General features: G+C 44.1%; 1 pseudogene; it reads left to right on the top strand.

The window, feature by feature from the left end:
- The first annotated feature begins 431 nt into the window (after positions 1–431).
- On the top strand, positions 432–9,224 carry LOC125431265 (annotated as a pseudogene).
- The last annotated feature ends 8,987 nt before the right edge of the window (positions 9,225–18,211 follow it).

Raw genomic sequence — 18,211 nt, 5'->3', positions numbered from 1 at the left:
TAACATCACTTTTTCACATGGGAACTGATTGGTTAATGACTAATCCAAAAAAGAAGAATGAAGCAACGGCTGGGAGAGTGGATAGTTCCAAATTAGCAGCAGTCAGCAAAAGCAATAGCACTGCATACAATTATGAATAGCACTAAATACAATTATACAAAAAAGATAAATTGAGGGGAGAAATAATTCTAACCCAACACTTTAGTAGTTTTTGACCTGAATGTTGAAACTGGAGTACATTTGACAGAGCTTTAGTCTTCAGTTTCCATTGCTTCAAAGCAAATGTATGCAAATGGAGGTGAACATTAATTAAGGGGCCAGATATATTTCCATTGAATGCAGAAGCAGAACTGGCCACCAAGCACCTAATTTAAAACGCTGATTGTTGTGTGGATCTAATCACAAACCTTCATTTGCCAATCACGGGCATAATGACAAAATGTAAGACAGTGCAAACGCAAGATCCAATAAGCATTCAGCACACATCCAGCTTGCTAGAGACACATTTTATGCGGAGTACAACTCACATTATTCATGACACTGAAAATACCTGCACTGAGGGTGCCTGTCAGGTGAGAAACTCCACACATTTATGGATCCATACAAACAGAAATGTATTCAGCCACTGGGCCGGGCTCTCTCTGCATGAAAACCTTTCATCTCTAATTGGACCCTCTTGTTGGACTGAATCCCATGATGGATTAGAGCTGCGAGGAAACACCTACAGCCCTATCAAACAAGGGGTTCGTTCATTAGTCGTTTGAGGTCCCGTCACTGATGTACACACTTGCATATGTCATCGACTCAGGCAGCCACACCTGACAAATGCTTCTACAGTCTTTCCTTCCAGCCTCCTTGGCCCCAGAGCTATTCCGTCAGTGTTTCTCATACTTGGTGAAAGAAATAAGAAAGAAAGGCCCTCCCTGTCTGTCTTTCTTGTTCAGTGTCTTGTTCTTTCACCTTCCCGTGACTGGCAAGATAATGTGAGTCTCTAACAAAAAAAAGGCATCAGCAGGAACCACAAGAACAATAATGTGATGTTGAAGAGGATGGACGGTGCTGATACTAGGTGTTTACATCCAACACTGGATATAAATGAGGCCCTGGCCTTGTCCGGTCATAGGGCAATGCAATGTGTGAATTAGTAGAACTCAGATAAAGTCAGCGAAGGAACAGCAGATACAGCAAGGGGGATTTCTGAAGAAAAGTAGCCTTTCATTTATATGGAAGCTTGCATCTTCATTTGTATCACAGTTTCTGCAGATCTGGCTGGATAGGTCTTAAGATAAGGGAAATGGGTACCTTAAGACCTGGAAAATACACAGAATAAAAAGGAAGAAGAAGAGTTGTTTGGATTTATACTCCACTGTACTCAAAGGTAAGGAGTCTCTAAGTAACTTGCAAACTCATTTCCTTCCTCTCCCCACAACAGACACCTTTGTGAGGTAGGTGGGGCTGAGATAGTCCTGAGAGAATTGTGACTAGCCCAAGGTCACCCAGCAGGCTTCATGTAGAGGAGTGAGGAATCAAACTCAGTTCACAAGATAAGAGTCCGTTGCTCGTGTGGAGGAGTGGGGAATCAAAAAAGCAATGGGAGGTGTGGGATGGGGGTGAGGCCTGCTATTATGCCCAACTGGCTCTGTGGTAGAGATTTCAATGGGGGAGCTCTGCTGGAGGTATTGCTCTGGGTAGGGGCACCAAACTTCCTGCAGGGCTGCTAGTGAGTCTCCTGAAAGGAACCAGCCAACTTTGCTGAAGTTTACATGGGAGGGGAAAATACTGGGGGCACCCAATTGAAGGTATGGCATGGTATATTTAATTTATATACCGCCCTCACCCGAAAGGATTGAGGCAGTGCACAACAATATAATAACAATATAAATAAACATAACATCATAGAACAACCATCAATAAACACATCAATAAACATAGGCCCACGCAAAATAATGCGTTTTCAAACCACTTTCACAACTGTTTGCAAGTGGATTTTGCCATTCTGCACAGCTTCAAAGAGCACTGAAAGCAGTTTGAAAGTGCATTATTCTGCATGTGTGGAATGAACCATAGGGTCAATAAACATAGGATCATAACATCATAAATATAACATCATGAATATAGCAACATTATAATACCAATAAATATTCATACAATACAGTAAAAATAGAACATATAAACATCATAAATACAATTAAACCAATTGAGACCAGTTTACCGTAAATTAACAATAATTAAATAGACAGATGGTGTCACCATACAAAGGAATACAAAGGTAAATATATAGCCATGCCTATTGTACAGCGCAGGCAGTAGCACCAAATATTGGCTAGTTGAAAACTCCCCCATAGAATGAGTGCCCAGCCATCCAAACTTCAACATGGCTGACTGGTTCCTTTGAGGAGACTCAGCAGCAGCCCTGCAGGAAATTTGGTGCCCCTACCCAGAACAGAAAAGAGTCACAAATGTTGCTGAGCTCATTTTTGAACGAAACCCTGAAAAAAGGATACAAGTCTTTTGAAGCAAAGTGTCTCCTTCTGAATAGATTTTCTTTCTGTCTGGTGACTGCATTAGAAGGTTTTTACCATGTCATATAGGGAAACATTTCTATACAGTAAAAAGACTCCCATCTCTGTGAAGTTGAAAGCAAAGATTCTGGCCAAGAAAATGAGTGGGCATACCCAAGGAACTGTTCTTCCAGTAATTAACAAGGGTTGTTACTATGTGGCATGTGTTAGGCCCCTTCCGCACCTGCAGAATAATGCACTTTCAATCCACTTTTACCATTGTTGGCAAGTGGATTTTGCTTTTTCGCACAGTAAAATCCAGCTGCAAAGTGCATTGGAAGTGGATTGAAAGTGCCTTGTTCTGCATGTGCAGAAGGGGCTTTAGATATACTGGGATGATTGCAGAGGAGATAGCAGAGAATGCTGTTGCAATTGAGACACTGCTTGCTGCTAAAGCTCCAAAGATCTCTCGGGGCATTAAAAACCATCACCTCGAGACCAACAAATCCATTGTTCTTCCCATCTTTACTTAGAGTTATCTAGGAGCAGAAGAAAAGTAAGAAGAAAAAGAATCAGAAGGAAAAAAGTAAAGGCTGACTCTGAGTATATCCAGAGATCTGGTCCGAAATAGTGGTGTTCCTGCTCCAGGATGTTTGAAGGTGGAGAAAGAGGAGATGAAAGAAATCTCTGATGTTGTGGGGCTAGAGCAGGAAGACAATGAAGGAATTCCACTCCTGGTTCTGATTGAAATGGTAACCTGTGTGCCAAAAGGTAAAATGGCATAGTCTAGTCCTACTGGCAAGAAAGAAGTGGAGATGGATCCCCAGGGATGCCTCCTTGGCAAGAGAAAGCCCTTCTTGTCTTCAAAGACTTTTGTAACAGCACTGCAAATTCCTATGGGTGGGGTAAGCCCCCAAGCCCTAAAACTGCTCAAACAGGGCAAGAAGCCCAGACCTCCAAAACAGGAGATCCTGGAAAAGAAGTTCACAAAGATCCTCTGAAGCCAAAAAGAAGTCTTTAGTGAACCCCAAAAGGGAGAAAAATGTAATGTGTGCGAAAAAACGAAAAAAAGAGACAACTGGGAAGAGGGAATTGCTACACTCAGGCCCCTTCCGCACATGCAGAATAATGCACTTTTAATCCAGTTTCACAATTATTTGCAAGTGGATTTTGCTATTTTACACAGTAAGGCTCATTCCGCACATGCAAAATAATGCGCTTTCAAACTGCTTTCAGTGCTCTTTCAAGCTGTGCGGAATAGCAAAATCCACTTGCAAACAGTTGTGAAAGTGGTTTGAAAACGCATTATATCGCATGTGCAGAAGGGGCCTAAGATCCAGCTGCAAAAATGCATTGAAAGTGGATTGAAAGTGCATTATTCTGCATGTGCGGAAGGGGCCTTACTGTGACCAGTTTTGCTATCATAGAGTTCTAAGCACTTTAAACAAAGCCTACAGTTTAGCAAAGAAGATAATGTGAGTTGTGTTTCTCCTCCTGCTTCCAGCTTTCCTTTTAAAAATGTATAATTTTATCGTTGCTGCCTTTAGCCACTGTTGGCAGGACTTAAGTAAATGCCTTTTTTATCATAATCTATACAGTCAGAGGCCCCTTTCGCACATGCAGAATCATGCACTTTCAAACTGCTTTCCGTGCTCTTTGAAGCTGTATGGAATAGCAAAATCTTTCCAGCCAACACCTTGCAGACATATCCCAGCACATTTGTAATTTCTTTGCATTGTCTGTTGTAGAATACATTGATGGATGGTTTTTTTGCAATTATTGTTTTCTATGAACTGAGTTGACCTGCGGTTAGAAGCAGCTGGTCTACACGCCAATTGCCTTGCTTGATAATAGTCCTGCGAACAGCAGCATGTTCAAAAATTCCATTATTATAGGTCACTTATAAAAGGCCTTCCTATCTTCCTTCTTTCCGTATACAAATTGTAAATATTTACCTGTCTTTCATTCTGTGAATGGAGTTTGCAGATTTTCATATTTGTCACATCAAGGATTAGCAGATATAAGGGAAATCCCGAGCAGAGTTTTCCCCAGCCAAGTTAATTGAAGTCAGTGGCCTTTGAAAGATAACACTCTTCTTTGGATAGCACTGTATATCTCATTGAACACAGTGGGAAATAATTCGGAGAAAGCTTGTATGGGATCCAGCTGTAAGGCTGCAACATTTTGGCCCCTAATATTTCTGGATTCTGAAATGAATATTTGTTGGTTACATGGAGATGACTGAGCCGTGGTTCAGTGGAAGAGCATCCATTTGGCATGCAGAAGGCCCAAGTTCAATATTTGGCAGCTTCAGTTAAAAAGTTCAAGTTGGAAAAGAAGGAAGAGGAGGAGAGGAGGAGGAGTTTGGATTTACACCCCACCTATCTCAACTGTAAGAAGTCTCAAGGTGGCTTACAAGCTCCTTTCCCTTCCTCTCCCCACAACAGACACATTGGCTCATTCCGCACATGCAGAATAATGCACTTTCAAACTGCTTTCAAAGCTCTTTGAAGCTGTGCAAAATGGCAAAATCCACTTTCAAACAGTTGTGAAAGTGGTTTGAAAACGCATTATTTTGTGTGCGTGGAAGGGGCCCTTGTGAGTTAGGTGGGGCTGAGAGAGTTCCAAAGAACTGCGACTAGCCCAAAGTCATCCAGCAGGAATGCGGGAGTGCGGAAGCACATCTGGTTCACCAGATAAGCTTCTGCCACTCAGGTAGAGGAGTGGGGAATCAAACCCGGTTCTCCAGATTAGAATCCACCTGCTCTTAACCACTACACCACACTGGAGGTGATATGAAAGACCTCTGCCTGAGACTGGGGACAGCCACTGCCAGTCTGGGTAATCACTATTGACCTTGATGGACCAATGGTCTGATTCAACACTCAAATGTTTTTTTTTCACCTCTACAATCGAGGGGCAGAGGCCTGTTCTTTGTCAATAGAGCAATATGCAAGGGAAGTGAATAGGGAAATGAAATGGTAAGGTAAATGAAACTCTACTGGCTTCCGCGCATTGCCTTGGCGCAATCAATTTTTATTAGGATTTTCCTCTATCCTGGTCCCCATCTGAAATCACAACTGGGCTGAAAGGGGGGAAAAAATCTGGAAGTACTGAAGCAGAGCAAGATAAGGCACAGGAAGGTCACAAAGGTTAGTTGGTTGTAGTGGGTTTTCTGGGCTGTGTGGCCGTGGTCTGGTGGATCTTGTTCCTAACTGGACACAGTGTGTAACACTGTGATACACCTCTGAAGATGCCAGCCACAGATGCAGGCAAAACGTTAGGAACAAGGTCCACCAGACCACGGCCACACAGCCTGGAAAACCTACTACAATCAGTTGAATCCGGCCGTGAAAGCCTTCGACGTCACAAAGGTTAGTTTCCCCCATCCTCATGATACATTGTTGTCCACAACTAAAGCCAACCTTCATATGAAATAGCAGACTGGTGTATGAATAATATAAGGGGATTCTCCCGAGAATCAACAATATATCACCAATGATATGGAGGGGACAGGGAGCTTGTGTCATACTTGTTTGTGTGTAAAGTGCCCTCCTTCTGACTTACAGTGACCCGATAAATGAATGACCTCCAAGATGACCTAACATTAACAGCCTTGCTCAGGTCTTGCAAACTGAGGGCTATGGCTTCCTTCATTGAGTCACTCATCTCATGATGTCTCTTCCTCATTGGTTTGTGTGTGTTTGTTTGTTTGTTTGTGTGTTTACTTGCTTGCTTGGTTTGTGTGTTTGTGTGTTTGGTTGGTTCCATTTATATGCCGCCCTCCCCAAAAGGGCTCCTGCTGCCTTCACCTTTTCCTAGTGTTATTGTCTTTTCCAGTGACTCTTCTCATAATGTGACCATAGTACGATAACGATAGCCTGCATCTGTGGCTGAAGATGCCAACCACAGATGCAGGCGAAACATTAGGAACAAGATCTACCAGACCACAGCCATACAGCCTGGAAGACCCACAACAACCAGTTGAATCCGGCCATGAAACCCTTCAACAATACAATAACCTCCACTTGTTTATTTTAACTTCTAGGGAAAGTTCAGGCTTGTGTAGTAACTTCCACTCCAGTCCATGCATTCAGGGAACAAAGATTTATCCCAATTCCTGCTAAATATGCCACATGCTAGCATTGTGTTCCTTATTTATGTACCATTTGTGACCGTTGTCTGCTTTTATGGTGTACCAAACGTCTCCAAGTACCTGCCCTGCATGTGAGTGTTTTCATTGCCCTCCAAATGGGCATTCTTTCTCCTATTAGTGTGAAATGTGATAGGGAGGATCCCTTGGGTAGGAGTTACAAGATCTAAGAATTTCATCTCAATTGGATGGTGGGGAGTTATAGCCATTGGGGCCAGTTTTGCCCTGCCTCACAGAACTTCCTTTTCCCTGGGACTTGGTAGAGTTATCTTCTATCTGTCTGTGCTAGAGCCCTGGTTAGCTAGAAAGCAGGGGCAATGCCAGTTGGTTTTATTTTTAAAAAAATGCCACTGCATTAAGACGTCAATAATAGTGAACATTTTTAGTTCCTAGAATTGGAACAGGCCACACACATGCCGAAACTGTGTTGTGTGCCTTTTGTTAACTCGTATTTCGCAGTGCCGTCTGTTCCTCCAACCTTCTTTATGACTTAAAATAGTTTTGGCACTTTCCGTAAAATTGAAGCTGAATTAACTGGTGTGTAATTTCCTGCTGTGTTCCTGGAGCTCTTTCCTGTAGATAATGGCAGCCCCTAGACTACTTTCCAGTCATATGGGGTCTTTTCTTCAACTCAGCGAGCCTTTCAAAATGCTAGCTAATGCCATATATTCAGTAATTTGAGTCTCTACTGGATGTTGGCTATTTTGGCCTAATCCCTGATAGACTCTAAAAGCTTCTAACCTTAACAGAAGTTTTTCTGTTACTTGTGCAGCACTTGTGTGCCTCGATTTGTGCTTGTTATTTAGACAAATACGTAAGGTGGGGACTGCGAGGACTTGTGGGGGGACAGGAAATTGTATTTTCACTCCTGCTGATCCCCATTTCTCTCATGGCTTCACTTTGACTTTTCTCCCAATGGCCGTGCTTTCCACCAGCTCTGGATCCATTTCCCTCTACCCCATTCCGGGTGATTCCTCACAGGCCAAATATAATGGGCTCAGACCCCTTTTTAAAGCATTATGGGGGAAACGTTCCCACAAAACTCACCCCCCAAATGCTTCAAACGCATTATATTTTCCTGAACCTGGTTAAATGCAAGTTGCTAAATAAGGCCCCTTCCGCACACGCAAAATAATGCGTTTTCAAATCACTTTCACAACTGTTTACAAGTGGATTTTGCCATTCTGCACAGCTTCAAAGAGCACTGAAAACAGTTTGAAAGTGCATTATTCCGCATGTGCGGAATGAGCCTAAGTGACTTTTTTCTTCAGCCCGGGTTTTAGATGTTTCCTGTTTGCCGGTGCGAATTATGACAAGCAGGAAGTGTTCTATTTCCTCCCCCCACTTCCGCCCACCATTGTGGGGTGAGGCGGGGTCCTGTTGGCCCAAGAAAATATCAGAAGGCCTCCCTTTGACCCAATAAACATGCAGCAACTTATTTTGTGGGCAAAGTATTTGGCCATAGCCAGATGTATTTATTGCCAAGGAGTTAACAGGAAGCAAAATGGCGCAGCATAAGGGGGTGATCTGAGCATCTGGGCAGTACAAGTGCCGTTCCCCAGAGCCAACCAAAATTCTTCAGCCCGCCTGCTGGAGGAATTGACCGCAACGGGCCAGATTGGAGCAGGGCATGCCAGTTGAGCGATGGACCCCTGCCTGGCACCTGCTCCAATGTGCTACTAGGGTGCAAGCCTGGTAGCCCCTGCCGGGCATCCCGACTGCTGGCTTGCTCTACCCCTACCCAGAGGCGTAGCTGGGCCAAACTGTGCCCGGTGTCCATTCTAATTTTCCACCCCCCATGCCCCCCATGGTGCCCCCCACCCCCACAGTGCCCCCCATGGCGCTCCCCCCACGGCATCCCTCCTTCCCCCCTTCCCACACTTACCTTAGTTCCTTTCCTTTTCCAGAACTTTTTCAGGCTGCAAAAAACCTGTTATCAGTAAAAACAGCCTGATGGGAACTATACTTCCCAGGAGACCTTGTGAACCCCAAGGTCTCCTGGGAACTGTAGCTCCTCAGGCCGTTTTTACTGCAAACAGGCCTTTTGCAGCCTGAAAAAGTTCTGGAAAAGGAAAGGAACTAAAGTAAGTGTGGGAAGAGGGTGGAGGGGCGCCGTGGGGGTGCTGTGGAGGGAGGGAAAAGGGGGAGGGGCCTGGAGGCAATTTTCCACACACCCCAGGCATGTGCCTGGTGCACAGCACACACACCCCCTTCCCTTGTAGCTTCGCAACTGCCCCTACCTCTTAAGGAGGCGTTCCAACAGGAGAGCTCCCACAGCTCACCCTTTCCAACAGATCATCCCCATGTTCACTCCACCAAAGAGCTGGGGGGGTGGTGGTGAAACCCCTCCCCACAGTATTTCCCACGCAACCCATTCTACCTCCTGCCACCAGGATCCCAGCAATCCTGACTGGCCACTGCACTGGCTGTGCAAATGGCAGCAGCACAGGTTCCTCTTACAAAAGTGGCCACTGCTGCAACGTGAGGCACCATTTGAAGTTGCCCACGTTCTTGTTTATTTTTTTTCCAAAGCCCGTCGTTGTGCAGATATCACCCTTAAAGAAGAGTAAAAGATTTTGGATTCATACCTGGCTTTTCTTAACTTTAAGGAGTCTCAAAGTGACTTACAATCACCTTGCCTTCCTTTCTCCACAACAGACACCTTGTGAAGCGGATGGCACTGAGAGAGTTCTGAGAGAAGGGTCTAATCTGATAAACCAGGTTTGATTCCCCACTCCTTCACATGAAGCCTGCTGGGTGACACTGGGCTAGTCACAATTCTCACTGAACTCTCTCAGCTTCACCTACCTTGCAGATAATACTGACCTTGATGAACGAATGGTCTGATTCAGTCTAAAACAGCTTCATGCGCGTATGTGTGCCTATTTAAGGTAGCCCCTGCTATCTTTTGGAACATGTGTTATTCTGCCCATTCACCCCATTCCTTACAGGACAGGTCCCTTAGTGACTGAATAGGGAATTTTGGTGTCCCACAAACTGGGCCTTAAGCAGAAAATCAGGTGTTTGAACAACAGGTGTTTCAGCCTGGCCCCCAACCTCGTGGAATGCTCTGTCTGATGAGACCTGGGCCCTGCAGGATTTAAAGCAATTCCACAGGACCTGTGAGACAGAGTGGTTCCACAGGCTTATGGTTGAGGCAGCAATGGTTTACCACTCATATGTCCTCCCCCCTTTTCCACCTTTTCTCCCCTTCCTTTCCCAGCATTCCTTTTGTACATTGTTGATTGTAGGAATGTATTGTTTTAATGTTGAATTGTTTGATCACCATCTGGGGTTGTCATTTCTTGATTTAACTCTTGATTTAGCTCTGGGTTTGTCATTTCTTGATTAAACTCTGATTTAACTCTGATTTTAAATGTATTGATTTAACTCTGATTTTAACTCTTGATTTAACTCTGATATATGCTGGAAGCTGTCCTGAGAAGGGTGACATAAAGGAGAAGGGTGACATAAAGGGGAAGGGTGACATAAACAAATCCCACTCCACTGACATCAGTGGGGCAAGAGAGACAGCATAGTGTAGCGGTCAAGAGCAGTGGACTCTCCTCTGGAGAACCAGGTTTGTTTCCCCACTCCTCCATATGAAGCCTACTGAGCAAACTTGGGCCTGTCACAGTTCTCTCAGAACTCTCTCAGCCAGTGGTGGGATCCAAAAAATTTTAGTAACAGGTTCCCATGGTGGTGGGATTCAAACTGTGGTGTAGGGCCAATGGGGCTGGGCAGGGCACAACGGGGGCATGGCCGGGCATTCCGGGGGCTGGGCATTCCTGGGCAGGGCTGTGGCAAGGACGCAGCCGCTGCGCCGGTCCTTGGGCAGGAAACGAATGCACACAGGCGCAGGTTGCTACGCACGCTGGTGCACCTCCTGCTAGACTGCTTCAAGTTCTGCGCGCTACTGCTGAGAGGAGGGGCGTAACTAAGGCAAAAATCACGTGGCAAAATCACCAATTAGTAACCCCCTCTCGGCACACACAAATAATTAGTAACCTACTCTCGGGAACCTGTGAGAACCTGCTGGATCCCACCTCTGCTCTCAGCCCTGCCTTACATCAGAAAGTTTCTGTTGTGGGAAGAGGAAGAGAAGGAGTTTGTAAGCCTCTTTGAGATTCTCTACAATTGAAAAAAGCAGGGCAAAAATCCGAACTTTCTTCTTCTTCTAGAAGGGGTAATAGTACTTGCAATTGCACTGTACAATTCCCCAGGTGCATTGTGCTAAACAGAGTAATCGCTTTGTTCTTGTTTGTTTTTGGCTAGCTGAGGAAGCTCAAGTTGATCAAACCAGCTGAACTGAGCCAAGGGAAGGACGATGCGTTGCTACTACAAGTCACCTGGTTTGGCATGCGTTTAGCAGACTGCCTCCAGACCATGTTTACTTACTCTGGGCTTAATGGCAGGCATGAGCTTGCAAAGCTCCAAGCCAGAGACAGAAAACATCTTTGAATGAACCCCTGTTGAAAACTGGTTAGGGGTAACTTGACAAGCATAACATGCTCCCCTGGCTTCAGCTGGTTCTCTAGCTGAACCTTTTCCAGAAATGCAGATTCCCTACTGTGAACATTTATTAGTATCTGCCATTGGGATTTATTTTATTCCTTTTGCATTTTATGCAGATGGCTTATCCTTTGCTGTGCCATCTGGGTTTTCCTCTTCTTTTCCAACGTTCTTTTTCCCCACCCCTCTCTCTCTCTCTAGGTGCTTCATTTCATGCTAGATTAACTATTGCTTGTCTCTTAAGGAAACCCAAGGAGATTTTGATTGCTGCCAAATATACAAGGTTATTTCTTTTCCTATCATTAGTATTATTTAAATACTGTTTATTGTGTATACAACACTGTCCATTAGCATGATGTTTTACAGAATGACATAAGCAGAAGACAATTTCCCGCCCCAGATGACTAGCCATTGCAGTATAAATAGATATAGAATAAGTCATGGTGTACTGCAGCAAATTAAGAACATAAGAACAAGCCAGCTGGATCAGACCAGAGTCCATCTAGTCCAGCTCTCTGCTACTCGCAGTGGCCCACCAGGTGCTTTTGGGAGCTCACATGCAGGATGTGAAAGCAAGGGCCTTCTGCGGCTGTTGCTCCCGAATCACCTGGTCTGTTAAGGCATTTGCAATCTCAGATCAAAGAGGATCAAGATTGGTAGCCATAAATCGACTTCTCCTCCATAAATCTGTCCAAGCCCCTTTTAAAGCTATCCAGGTTAGTGGCCATCACCACCTCCTGTGGCAGCATATTCCAAACACCAATCACACGTTGTGTGAAGAAGTGTTTCCTTTTATTAGTCCTAATTCCCCCACCCCCCAGCATTTTCAATGTATGCCCCCTGGTTCTAGTATTGTGAGAAAGAGAGAAAAAATTCTCTCTGTCAACATTTTCTATCCCATGCATAATTTTATAGACTTCAATCATATCCCCCCTCAGACGTCTCCTCTCCAAACTAAAGAGTCCCAAACGCTGCAGCCTCTCCTCATAAGGAAGGTGCTCCAGTCCCTCAATCATTGTTGCCCTTCTCTGCACTTTTTCTATCTCTTCAATTTCCTTTTTGAGATGTGGCGACCAGAACTGGACACAGTACTCCAAGTGTATAAGGGCATGACAATCTTTGCAGTTTTATTATCAATTCCTTTTCTAATGATCCCCAGCATAGAGTTTCCCTTTTTCACAGCTGCCATGCATTGAGTTGACATTCCCATGGAACTATCAACTAAGACGCCTAAATCCCTTTCCTGGTCTGTGACTGATAGCACTGACCCTTGTAGCATGTATGTGAAGTTTGGATTTTTTGCCCCTATGTGCATCACTTTGCATTTTGCTACATTGAACTGCATTTGCCATTTCTTAGCCCACTCACCTAATTTATCAAGGTCCGCTTGGAGCTCTTCGCAATCCTTTGTGGTTCTCACCACCCTACATAAATTCTAACCTGGAGAACCAGGTTAAAAGAACTAACCATTTCAGCATAGAACAGGTTATGGGTTACAGAGACAGACTCTAACCTGGAGAACCAGGTTTGATTCCCCACCCCTCCACATGAGCAATAGACCCTAATCTAGTGAACTGGGTTTGTTTCCCCACTTTTCCACATGAAGCCTGCTGGGTGACTCTGGGCTAGCAACAGTTCTCTCCAAACTCTTTCAGTCCCACCCAACTCACAAAGTCTCTGTTACTGGGAGGGCACAGGAAGGCGACTGTAAATCACTTTGAGGCTCCTGAAAAGTGGAGAAAAAGAGGATATAAAAACTAACTCCTCTTCTTTTAAAAGGTGATTGTAACCCACTTCTTAAAGGTAGAGCAAAGCAGGGTATAAAAATCAACTCTTCTTCTTCTTCTAAAGGAAGGGGTGAATAAACAACTGGTAAGAGCTGCATGTAAGGATGATCCAAGAATAACGATGCTAACGGGAGAGGTTTTCTTATCATATTGTCAAGCTGTATGATCATGGGAGAGCAAGAAACCATGATTATAATGCACACATGGTGCTGCCTTACGCTGAATCGGACCATCGGTCTGTCAGGGTCTGGACTACCTACTCAGATTGACAGTGTTTCTCAGGCAGAAGTCCTTCACATGACCTACTACCTCATTGTTTGAAGTGGAGACACCAGTGACCTTCTGTATGCAAAGCAAACAGTCTACCCCTGAGCTGCAGTTTGTCCCAGTGTTGTACCTATGGTAGAGCGTGCAGGGGAGCAACTACAGATCCTGGGCTGGATCCAGTGCAAAATTTCTGCTTGTGCTGGAGCTCTTGTGAAAGTACACACACACACACACACACACACACACACACACACAGTAGCACCTTGCAGCAAGTCAGACTTATTGTAACTCTTCTTCTTTTCCTCTTGTACAAGATCATGTGCAGCCAATATATATGGTTGGGTCCAGACTAAATTGTATACTAATGGAAGGGGTGTGGTGATTTCCACCAACTCGCCTATTCCTTCAGCAGAATCCTGATTGGCCTCTCATTCTGTTTTGAGATTCCCCTGTCCTCCAGAAGCAGAATTTCTGGCAGATCAGATGCTGCCTTGGGAGCGGAGAGGTAGGGATATTCTTTTCCACCCACAGAACTGCCACGAGCATAAAATGATGTCTGTACCCAGCCCACAGGAAGGAAGGTGCTAAATGTTGCACAAGATCTTGGGCGAGTGAACTGTGCTGAGTCAACTTATGTGTCCATGTGTGCATTGCTTGGACCCAAGCACTGGGTTATATAGAGTGGTGAGATTCAGCAGGTTTGCACCACGTTGGCAGAACCGGGTGTTAAAATGGTGCTTGTAAACAACCAGTTGTTGAATTTGTATTGTCGAAGGCTTTCACAGCTGGAATCACTGGCATGCTGTCTGGTTTCCGGGCTGTATGGCCGTGTTCTAGCAGCATTCTCTCCTGACGTTTCACCTGCATCTGTGGCTGGCATCTTCAGAGGATCTCCTCTGAAGATGCCAGCCCACAAATCTGTGCCAGCGTCAGGAAGTGAGTACTAACTAAGAATTTCTGTTTCCCCTCATTGCTCGGAAACCAGGCTAACACCAATTTCTTGAATGTTAGTGTTGAATTATTGGTGCCACGAGATTTATTATTAAATTATTTGAAGCTCACCACTGGTTATATATTACAGTAACGTGTGTCTTTTGGAGCTGGTGTGAGAAGTTTTTCCACTGGTGGAAGAGGAAGGTTCCTGGTACCAGAGTAATATGCCTCTATAACCTGACTCAAGTGGTAGGATGCAATGGTTTCTTAGCACTCTCCTTGGAAGCAAACATACATGTACCACCAAAAGGATGTGGCTGGTGTATAATTAATCAACTTTGTTACCAGTTGGTCTTGTAAAATGTAATAGGATTGTGGCCCTTACTGACAGCCATTCGTTGGTTACCTGTGTTTTCAACCTGAGGTATGACGGGTATACAAAACGTTGCCAATCTCCCAGTGGGGCCTGGAATTTTTTGGAGGTTAAACTGATCTTGCGACTAGTGAGATCATTTCCCATAAATGACTGCTTTAGAGGGTGGCCTCTATGGCATTATATCTCACTGAGGTCCATTCCTAAACCCAGGAATCTCCAGGCATTTCTCAACCTGGAGCTGGCAACCCTTCCCCGGAGCCAGCTTAGCTTCTCAGTAGGGCAAGAGAGAATACAATTCGATGGCATAAATGGAAACTTCCCTATCACAGTGTTGAGCTATTTAAACATCGTAATCTGATTGCTTTGCAACCATGCATCTCCTCCTCATAGAGAACCCACCTGCCATGTGGCTTGGAAGTTTAGCCACTGAAGAACTAGATTATATCCTCTCTAGAAACTGTATTTTTGCCAGTTTATGTATCTTAATTGTGAAGGGTTTATTCAGGTTTCAACTCTTTTCATGAGACTCTAATCTAAACTCCAGAGTACATACTTGCCTTCTCTATGGGGAAACGCCTGCTCCTTAACAGTTGAAACACTAAGAAAGGAGCTAACATATACAGTTTGGGTGGATTGCACAAGTGCAAGGAATGAATGCGATATGTCTAAATGTTCTTGAACAACCAACCAATTTCAAAATCCAGGGGAGGCAACATAAGTTGTGAAATGGTTGTTGGACTCCTTTGGTACTTAGCGACAGTGTGATGCTTTGAGAAGCTGATGCTCCAAAAGACACTGTTGTTGAGATGACTGAACAGGCAGAGGAATAGTAAACTTCATCAGTTTGCTTACTGTTGTGCAAAAGGTGGATGGTAATGATACACAGTGAGACAATATTTCTATGAAAAAGACACAGGAACTGGATTGACTTGCAGGGTTTTGGGGGGGGGGCAGAACTTGTCCTTCCTCTCCCATCTATTTGCATAAAGAAGAACTTGTCCTTCCTCTCCCATCTATTTGCATAAAGAAGAAGAGCATGGATTTATACGGTTATACCCCACGTTTCTCAACTGTAAGGAGTGTCAAAGTCCACCACTCATGGTGAGGAGTGAGGAATCAGATCCAGTTCACCCCTTCTAACCACTAAAGGATTATACAAGACGAGACTTGAGCTGATGCACTGACTTCTCCACCATTGATGGAAATTGACAGTATCGCTGCTTTTGGAAAAACAATGGCCCCTTCCGCACATGCAAAATAATGCGTTTTCAAACCACTTTCACAACTATTTGAAAGTGGATTTTGCCATTCCGCACAGCTTCAAAGAGCACTGAAAGCAGTTTGTAAGTGCATTATTCTGCATGTGCGGAATGAGCCAATGCTATAGCATAATTTTTTAGATATTTTATGCAAATATGTATTTATTTATGAAGAAATGGGGGTACAACGACTTGAGGAGCATCTCACTTTCCCATCCCCACTATTTCTTATTTTCCCTTTTTTTGCCCTGAAATCCCTCATAGGTTCTCCCCTTTCCCTGCTTCCTTCTTTCCTTTCTACTTGCCACCCAATCTATCTTTATCTGCCCCTCTGTGTAGGGTTTTCATTTCCCTTGTAGATCTAGAACGGCATCTATGATCACTTTAATTTGACTCAGTTCTTGAGAATTCCTTTCTGAAAAGAGTTGCTGTGACATGGGCATTTCCCCACCCTTTCAACTCAGTAGAACATGGTAGAACACAGAAGCGAAAAAATCATTGAGCTTCTCTGCCATCTCCCCATCTTTCTTTAGCATTCCCTTACAGCCCAATCCAGAGTGGGGTGGCAGGCAGGGACAAGGCTGCTCCAGTACTTCTCCACCTCCTCCAAAGGGCTTTTCCATGGCACAGCAAGCCTAAAAAGTAAAAAGTCTCAGAGAATCCCCAGTAGGAGAAGGCAGACATATGCCTCAGAAAACATGACTTATCTCTGTGCCTTTAGTTACAGCTGATCCTCTGAAGCTCATGCAAATTGATAATAATTTATCTCTTGCAGCCTGATGCACAAGTTAAGTCAAAGTAGAATCAGTCAGTGAGCCTTACTGAAATCAGTGACACAAAATAAACTTAAGGTATTGTCGATCAGGCTGTATGGTATAGAAAAATAATAATATTCCCTGTGAAAATGCCCTGAAGATAGAACCAGTAATATGGCTTTTTATATTAAAACCATAAGAACGATTTTTTTCTGATATGAGTCACTAAATATATTATATCCACTGGCTTCTGTATTCCATTCCCCCCTCACAAATTATGCATTTCTCTTGGGTCAGTATATGACCCATTTTGGTTGCCACACCAAAAGGACTCTTGTATAATGAAACTTCCTTCCTTCCTTCCTTCCTTCCTTCCTTCCTTCCTTCCTTCCTTCCTTCCTTCCTTCCTTCCTTCCTTCCTTCCTTCCTTCCTTCCTTCCTTCCTTCCTTCCTTCCTTCCTTCCTTCCTTCCTTCCTTCCTTCCTTCCCTTCCCTTCCGTCCGTCCGTCCGTCCGTCCGTCCGTCCGTCCGTCCGTCCGTCCGTCCTTCCGTCCTTCCTTCCTTCCTTCCTTCCTTCCTTCCTTCCTTCCTTCCTTCCTTCCTTCCTTCCTTCCTTCCTTCCTTCCTTCCTTCCTTCCTTCCTTCCTTCCTTCCTTCCTTCCTTCCTTCCTTCCTTCCGTCCGTCCGTCCGTCCGTCCGTCCGTCCTTCCTTCCTTCCTTCCTTCCTTCCTTCCTTCCTTCCTTCCTTCATCAAGTATTAAGCAGATACATTCATCTGGAAACAATAGCTGAATCACACTTTGGAATCATTGGTGGTTGCTCTCCATGGTGCTGAACTGTGGATACTTCCAATACCAGAATTAGAAAATGTGTGTGCTGCACATTTACTGATAAATGGACAAAATCTGAACATTAATATATCAATATTATAGAATAGGATTTTTTTTAAAAAAAATTAAGTGTCTTAACTAATAGTTATTGGTCATCATTTTCTGTCTGTTTCCAATAAATGAACATCCTTGGTTAAAATAATGTGGTTTGCTATTGTGCTGCTTGTGCACAGACTTGCCTAGCAGGTTAATGCATTCATTCTGATACAGTTAATGAGTATTATTTTAGGCTTTGGTATATAAAAGCATGGGAATCATAAGAACTGCAAGTTCAGTTCCAAGGACACCTACAATTCACCTTTCTTGTAGTTCTCTAGTTCCTGGCAGGAACAAGAATGATACTTTATAGGATATCATTTACACTTCTTTTTCCTTCTCTGAAATTTCTTACTTTATTGTATCTGCTATTTTAGTCCTGGGTGGAAGTCTAAAGCAAGAAACAGAGATTAGAATTTGCTAGTAACACTGGTTCTGAAGACTTTATTTGAGCAAATGTTTATGTGTTTTCTAGTACTGGGAACAGAAGAGTTTTGAATGTCAACAGGTAAAAATAATGGTTGCTAAAACAATATTCAATCATAAACCAACCCTCACCTGTACTTTCTCACTCACACAAGGCAGTTCTTTCAAGTTGCACTGACGGACTGACTGACTGATTGATTGAAGGTACAATTTATCCATTTCAACACCAGGAAACCACAGGGTTTGTGCCCAGCTCCTGAGTATGGAAAAGTAAGATCTTTTCAGAAGTTCTGAGGCTGACAAAGGGGCCAGTAAG

Source organism: Sphaerodactylus townsendi, linkage group LG04 (assembly GCF_021028975.2).
Source record: "Sphaerodactylus townsendi isolate TG3544 linkage group LG04, MPM_Stown_v2.3, whole genome shotgun sequence".
NCBI classification, from domain to species: domain Eukaryota; kingdom Metazoa; phylum Chordata; class Lepidosauria; order Squamata; family Sphaerodactylidae; genus Sphaerodactylus; species Sphaerodactylus townsendi.
Note: the sequence above shows the minus strand (reverse complement) of the source record. Positions and strands in the feature narration are given on the sequence as shown.